The 8,417-nt window shown below is 39.9% G+C and overlaps 1 pseudogene; it reads right to left on the minus strand.

Annotated features, from left to right (window-relative positions):
* Positions 1–607, minus strand: part of LOC113922298 — a 4,452-nt pseudogene extending 3,845 nt beyond the window's left edge.
* Positions 608–8,417: the final 7,810 nt, after the last annotated feature.

Below are 8,417 nucleotides of genomic sequence, written 5' to 3' on the forward strand. Positions count from 1 at the left end.
AAATGTAACATTTTTACAAGAAAAGGTACCACAAATGCGGTAAAAAGTAAATGATAGATTTGGAAAAGATATTTGCAATTCAGAGGTTAATAACTATAACAATCCTCTTACAAATTGATAAGACAGCAAAAACCCCCATTAAAAAGTGGGCCAAGAATATGAAGTAGCAATTCACAGAGAAGCAAATACAGTGGCCAGCAACATTTGCAAAGATGTTTGAATTTAATTGTGATCAGAAAAACAAATGCAAGTTACATTTCTAAAAGATCAATTAACAATCATCATAGTGTTCAAAGTTAAAAAGACCTATAACACCTATCTATGTCCGGCCAGTAAAGAAATGTGGAGCTACAGATTTTTTGAAAAGCAAACTACCAACATTAAAGGAAGCACATGCACACATTTACTGAAAGAGAATGCCCACTGCTTTCCAACATCTATTTTTCCCTACTTCCGTGGCATGTGCTTCGATTCCCTTTTCCTGCCTCACGTGACTGCATTCGGGCCAGTGACAGAGCAGGAGCAGTTTGTGCCGGTAGTGTCTTGGGATGCTATAACAAAACGCCAGAGACTGGGGGAGCTTAAGCAACAGACTTCTGAGCTTCATTGTGGAATGATTATCAAATGATCATTGTATGTATCTAAGGTGCACAATGTGAGGTTTTGATGTATGTATACAACAGATATTCATTTCTCACAGTTCTGGAAGCTGCAGAGAAGTCCAGGATTAAGGTGCCAACACATTTAGTTATTGGTGAATACCCACTTCGTGGCTTGCAGCATTCCTGCTGTGTCCCTCACATGGCAGAGAAAGATCTGAAGTCTCTTCCTCTTCTACTAACCCCCGCCCCCCGCAACCGTTGTGGAAGTTTCACCTTGATGATCTCATCTAAACCCAGTTATCTCCCAAAGGCTCCACTTTCAAATACCTAGCCTTGGGAATTAGGAATTTGACATATGAATTGGGTCGGGGGACACAAACAATCAATCCCTAACAGTACCCCTAGTAGGCCAGGTGCTTATAAACCTCCCACCCATGGAAGTGTTCCTCGATGTGCTTATTGTCCTTCCAGCTGCTAGAATGGTAAGCTAGGGAGCCACCAACGGTGGCAGTTTGAGTTACACCGTCTAGCCTACAGCAATTGATACATGCTTTGACCTAATAATTCCTCTCTTGGGTATCTATTCTGAAGAATGAAAAACACCAATATGTGTGGAAATATGTACAAGGATAATTACCGTAGCATTGTTCATAGTTATTAGAATTTTTAAAAAAGCTGGAAACAAGTGAAATGACTGTGAATAAGGATACGATTGAACAAATTATGATAAATCCATACTTTAGGTTATATTGTACTTATTAAAAATAATAAATAGGATTACACCACTTGACGCAAAAGGATTTCTAAGAACTTCAGTTGAAGGAGAAGAGCAAGATATAAAAAGCATATTTACTGTCATGCCATTTTTGTAAACTAAGCAAAGACCTAAAAATCTCACAAATGTGTGTATGTTTCTATAGACAGGTACATATACTCATTTAATATAACTCTATAAGCATAGAAAAAATATAACTATCTATATATTAAAATATAAGATGGCTTCCCTGCATCAGTGTTTGTGGGTGGTGGTGGCAATATTAGAATAAGGGAGAGGTTTTACTTGACTTTGAAGTAAAAATGGAAAAGAAAATTAAAAAGGGAATATACTAAAAAGCATACATGAATATGCATTATATAATTGTATGTGTGCATTTTTGTACATTTATAATCAATGGATGTTTATATATTAAATAAATCAGTAACAAAGATGGGACTTACATATATATTTTTTTTAATTTTTATTTTTTATTGTTATGCTAATCACCATATATTACATCATTAGTTTTTGATGAGTGTTCCATGATTATTGCTTGTGCATAACAGCCAGTGCTCCATGCAGAACGTGCCCCCTTGAATACCCAACACCAGGCTAACCCATCCCCCTACCCTCCTCCCCTCTAGAACCCTCAGTTTGTTTTTCAGAGTCCATCGTCTCTCATGGTTCGTCTGCCCCTCTGACTTACTCCCCCTCATTCTTCCCCTCCTGCTATTTTCTTCTTTTTCTTTTTTCTTAACATATGTTGCATTATTAGTCGTAGAAGTACAGATCTGCGACTCAACAGTCTTGCACACTTCACAGCACTCACCATAGCACATACCCCCCCCAAAGTTTATCACCCAGCCACCCCATCCCTCCCACCCCCCACCACTCCAGCAACACTCAGTTTGTTTCCTGAGATTAAGAATTCCTCATATCGGTGAGGTCATATGATACATGTCTTTCTCTGATTGACTTATTTCATTCAGCATAACACCCTCCAGTTCCATCCACGTCGTTGCAAATGGCAAGACCTCATTCCTTTTGATGGCTGCATAATATTCCATTGTGTATATATACCACTACTTCTTTATCCATTCATCTGTCGATGGACATCTTGGCTCTTCCCACAGTTTGGCTATTGTGGACATTGCTGCTATAAACATTGGGGTGCACGTACCCCTTCGGATCCCTACATTTGTATCTTTGGGGTAAATACCCAGTAGTGCAATTACTGGGTCGTACGGTAGCTCTATTTTCAACTGTTTGAGGAACCTCCATACTGTTTTCCAGAGGGGTTGCACCAACTTGCATTCCCACCAACAGGGTAAGAGGGTTCCCATTTCTCCACATCCCCGCCAACATCTGTCATTTCCTGACCTGTTCATTTTAGCCATTCTGACTGGTGTGAGGTGGTATCTCATTGAGGTTTTGATTTGGATTTCCCTGACGCCAAGCGATGTTGAGCACTTTTTCATGTGTCTGTTGGCCATTTGGATGTCTTCTTTGGAAAAATGTCTGTTCATGCCTTCTGCCCATTTCTTGATTGGATTATTTGTTCTTTGGGTGTTGAGTTTGATAAGTTCTTTATAGATTTTGGATACTAGCCCTTTATCTGATATGTCATTTGCAAATATTTTCTCCCATTCTGTCGGTTGTCTTTTGGATTTGTGGACTGTTTCTTTGGCTGTGCAAAAGCTTTTTATCTTGATGAAATCCCAATAGTTCATTTTTGCCCTGGCTTCCCTTGCCTTTGGCGATGTTTCTAGGAAGAAGTTGCTGCGGCTGAGGTCGAAGAGGTTGCTGCCTGTGTTCTCCTTTAGGATTTTGATGGACTCCTGTCTCACGTTTAGGTCTTTCAATCGTTTGGAGTCTCTTTTTGTGTGTGGTGTAAGGAAATGGTCCAGTTTCATTCTTCTGCATGTGGCTGTCCAATTTTCCCAACACCATTTGTTGAAGAGACTGTCATTTTTCCACTGGACATTCTTTGCTGCTTTGTCAAAGATGAGTTGACCATAGAGTTGAGGGTCCATTTCTGGGCTCTCGATTCTGTTCCATCGATCTATGTGTCTGTTTTTGTGCCAGTACCATACTGTCTTGATAATGACAGCTTTGTAATAGAGCTGGAAGTCCGGAATTGTGATGCCGCCAGCTTTGCTTTTCTTTTTCAATATTCCTCTGGCTATTCGGGGGTCTCGTCTGATTCCATACAAATTTTAGGATTATTTGTTCCATTTCTCTGAAAAAGGTGGATGGTATTTTGATGGGGATTGCATTGAAAGTGTAGATTGCTCTAGGTAGCATTGACATCTTCACAATGTTGGTTCTCCCAATCCATGAGCATGGAACATTTTTCCGTTTCTTTGTGTCTTCAATTTCTTTCATGAGCATTTTATAGTTTTCTGAGTACAGATCCTTTGCCTCTTTGGTTAGATTTATTCCTAGGTATCTTATGGTTTTGGGTGCAATTGTGAATGGGATCGACTCCTTGATTCGTCTCTCTTCTGTCTTGTTGGTGTATAGGAATGCCACTGATTTCTGTGCATTGATTTTATATCCTGCTACTTTACTGAATTCCTGTATGAGTTCTAGCAGTTTTGGGGTGGAGTCTTTTGGGTTTTCCACATACAGTATCATATCATCTGCAAAGAGTGAGAGTTTGGCTTCCTCCTTGCCGAGTTGGATGCCTTTGATTTCTTTTTGTTGTCTGATTGCTGTGGCTAGGACTTCTAATATTATGTTGAATAGCAGTGGTGATAGTGGACATCCCTGCCGCATTCCTAACCTTAGGGGAAAAGCTCTCAGCTTTTCCCCATTGAGAATGATATTCGCTGTAGGTTTTTCATTGATGGCTTTTATGATATTGGGGTATGTACCCTCTATCCCTATACTCTGAAGAGTTTTGATCAAGAAAGGATGCTGTACTTTGTCAAATGCTTTTTCTGCATCTACTGAGAGGATCATATGATACTTGTTCTTTCTTTTGTTAATGTATGGTATCACGTTGATTGATTTGCGGATGTTGAACCAGCCTTGCAGGCCAGGGATAAATCCCACTTGGTCATGGTGAATAAAAGGATTCTTTTAATGTACTGTTGGATCCTATTGGCTAGTATTTTGGTGAGAATTTTTGCATCCATGTTCATCAAGGATATTGGTCTGTAATTCTCCTTTTTGATGGGGTCTTTGTCTTGTTTGGGGATCAAGGTAATGCTGGCCACATAAAATGAGTTTGGAAGTTTTCCTTCCATTTCTATTTTTTGGAACAGTTTCAGGAGAATAGGTATTAATTCTTCTTGAAATGTCTGATAGAACTCCCCTGGGAAGCCATCTGGCCCCGGGCTTTTGTTTCTTGGGAGATTTTTGATGACTGCTTCAATTTCCTTAGTGGCTATAGGTCTGTTCAGGTTTTCTATTTCTTCCTGGTTCAATTTTGGTAGTTGATACATCTCTAGGAATGCACCCATTTCTTCCAGGTTATCTAATTTGCTGGCCTAGGGTTGCTCATAATATGTTCTTATAATTATTTGTATTTCTTTGGTGTTGGTTGTGATCTCTCCTCTTTCATTCATGATTTTGTTGATTTGGGTCATTTCTCTTTTCTTTTTGATCAGTCTGGCCAGGGGTTTATCAATCTTGTTAATTCTTTCAAAGAACCAGCTCCTAGTTTCGTTGATCTGTTCTACTGTTCTTTTGGTTTCTAGTTCATTGATTTCTGCTCTGATCTTTATTATTTCTCTTCTCCTGCTGGGTTTAGGCTTTATTTGCTGTTCTTTCTCTAGCTCCTTTAGGTGTAGGGTTAGGTTGTGTATTTGAGACCTTTCTTGTTTCTTGAGAAAGGCTTGTATTGCTATATACTTTCCTCTCAGGACTGCCTTTGCTGTATCCCAAAGATTTTGAACAGTTGTGTTTTCATTTTCATTGGTTTCCATGAATTTTTTTAATTCTTCTTTAATTTCCTGGTTGACCCATTCATTCTTTAGTAGGATGCTCTTTAGCCTCCATGTAGTTGAGTTCTTTCTGACTTTCCTCTTGTGATTGAGTTCGAGTTTCAAAGCATTGTGGTCTGAAAACATGCAGGCAATGATCCCAATCTTTTGGTACCGGTTGAGACCTGATTTGTGACCTAGGATGTGATCAATTCTGGAGACTGTTCCATGGGCACTAGAGAAGAATGTGTATTCCGTTGCTTTGGGATGGAATGTTCTGAATATGTCTGTGAAGTCCATTTGGTCCAGTGTGTCATTTAAAGTCTTTATTTCCTTGTTGATCTTTTGCTTAGATGATCTGTCCATTTCAGTCAGGGGGGTGTTAAAGTCCCCCACTATTATTGAATTGTTGTCAATGGGAGATTGACAAAAGTTTCTTCACTTTTGTTATTAATTGCCTTATATAATTGGCTGCTCCCATGTTCGGGGCATAGATAATTACAATTGTTAGATCTTCTTGTTGGATAGACCCTTTAAGTAGGATATAGTGTCCTTCCTCATCTCTTATTACAGTCTTTGTTTTAAAATCTAATTTGTCTGATAGAAGGATTGCCAACCCAGCTTTCTTTTGGTGTCCATTAGCATGGTAAATGGTTTTCCATCCCCTCATTTTAATCTGGGGGTGTCTTTGGGTCTAAAATGAGTCTCTTGCAGACAGCATATTGATGGGTCTTGTTTTTTAATCCAATCTGATAGCCTGTGTCTTTTGACTGGGGCATTAAGCCCATTTACATTCAGGGTAACTATTGAAGGGTATGAATTTAGTGCCATTGTATTGCCTGTAAAGTGATTGTTACTGTATATTGTCTGTGTTCCTTTCTGATCTATGCTGCTTTTAGGCTCTCTCTTTGCTTAGAGGACCCCTTTCAGTATTTCTTGGAGGGCTGGTTTTGTGTTTGCAAATTCCTTTAGTTTTTGTTTTTCCTGGAAGCTTTTTATCTCTCCTTCAATTTTCAATGAGAGCCTAGTTGGATATAATATTCTTGGCTGCATATTTTTCTCGTTTAGTGCTCTGAAGATATCATGCCAGTCCTTTCTGGCCTGCCAGGTCTCTGTGGATAGGTCTATTGCCAATCCAATATTTCTACCATTGTAGGTTACAGATCTCTTCTCCCGAGCTGCTTTCAGGATTTTCTCTTTGTCTCTGAGACTCGTAAATTTTTCTATTAGATGTCGGGGTGTTGACCTATTATTATTGATTTTGAGAGGGGTTCTCTGTGCCTCCTGGATTTTGATGCCGGTTTCCTTCCTCACATTAGGGAAGTTCTCTGCTATTATTTGCTCCAATATACCTTCTGCCCCTCTCTCTCTTTCTTCTTCTTCTGGGATCCCAATTATTCTCATGTTGTTTCATCTTATCGTATCACTTATCTCTCGAATTCTGCCCTCGTGATCCTGTAGTTGTTTATCTCTCTTTTTCTCAGCCTCTTTATTGTCCATCATTTGGTCTTCTATATCGCTGATTCTCTCTTCTGCCTCATTTACCCTAGCATTAGTGCCCCCATTTTTGATTGCACCTCATCAATAGCCTTTTTGATTTCAACTTGGTTAGATTTTAGTTCTTTTATTTCTCCAGAAAGGGTTTCTCTAATAAGTTCCACGCTTTTTTCAAGCCCAGCTAGTATCTTTAAAGTCAAAATTCTGAACTCTAGGTCTGACATCGTACTAATGTCCGTATTGAGTAGGTCCCTGGCTGACGGTACTACCTCTTGTTCTTTTTGCTGAGGTGATTTTTTTCATCTTTTCGTTTTGTCCAGAGGAGAATAGATGAATGAGAGAACAAAATGCTAACAGGTTAACAATGTCCCCAGCAAATATACTGTATACAAATCAGAAAAGACCTGAAACCAGGGGAAAAGAAAGGGAAAGAAAGAAAAAAGAAAAAAAGATAAAAACAAAAACAGAACAATACCAAAAAAGCAGAATATGATCAAATATGATCAGGCTAGTGCGTAGATCAGTGCCATACACTAGATTTTGGGCGTATTTTGGTCTGTTAGAAAAAAGTGCCTCCTAAAATTTTAAAGGAAGAAAGACATATATGTACAAAATAAGGGTCGATACAATGAAGGGATGGAAGATGACTGTAATGATGAAAATTATAAAAGATTTTATAAAAGGAATTGATAAGATAAGGTGTTTGAAAAAAGAAAGAAGATTTAAAAAAAAAAAAGAAAAAAGGGAGAGAATGCGGTCAGGCAGGAGACTAGACTAAAGCCATACACTAGTGATTTAGGGTATATTTTGATCTGTTAGAAGAAACTGTATCTCAAAATTTTAAAGAGAGAACAACTTACAAATATATGCCAAAAATAAGGGTAACTACTATGAAGGGATAAAATATGACTCTAAAAATGAAAAATAAAAAATGTTTTTTTTTAAAAAAGGGATTGATAAGATGTTGGTTGAAAAAGGGAAAAAGAAAAATTTAAAAAAAAAAACAGTTAAAAAAATTAACTTTGATGAACTAATGAATCATGGTAAAAAAAAAGCCATGAATTCTATGTGCAGTGTTCCCCTAGCACTGGAGTTCTCCCGTTCTCCTTGATCAGTAAACTTAGTCTTGGCTTGCTGGCTGTTCATGCCAATCTTCTGGGAGAGGGGCCTGTTGCCGTCGTTCCCAAATGTCTTTGCCGGAGGCTGAATTGCCCTGCCCTTGTCGGTCAGGGCTAAGCAAGCTGCTCGGGTTTGCTCTCAGGAGCTTTTGTTCCCTGCAAGCTCTGGTACAGCTTTGGAGGACCAGGGCGAAAATGGTGGCCTCCCAATCTCCACCCGGAGGAGCTGAGAACTCGGGGCCCCGCTCCTCAGTGCGCCCCCAGAGAAAAGTAGTCACTCCCGTGTCCCCAGTCTCCGGCCGCACTCCGTGCTCACCCGGCCTGTGATCGAGCGTTTCTATCTCTGGCATCCGACCCCGTGTGGAGTCTCCAAACCCAGCAGATCCCTGCGGTGCACTCCCGCGCCGCTCCTCCCGGGGGAGAAAGGGGAGTCTCCCCGGCTCTGCCGCTTGTTGGGTCCCTGCTGGAGGAGCAGTGGCCCGACTCGGCCACGGATCAGTTTATGGCCACCCCG

This window comes from Zalophus californianus, chromosome 9 (genome assembly GCF_009762305.2).
Source record: "Zalophus californianus isolate mZalCal1 chromosome 9, mZalCal1.pri.v2, whole genome shotgun sequence".
In the NCBI taxonomy this organism is placed as follows: domain Eukaryota; kingdom Metazoa; phylum Chordata; class Mammalia; order Carnivora; family Otariidae; genus Zalophus; species Zalophus californianus.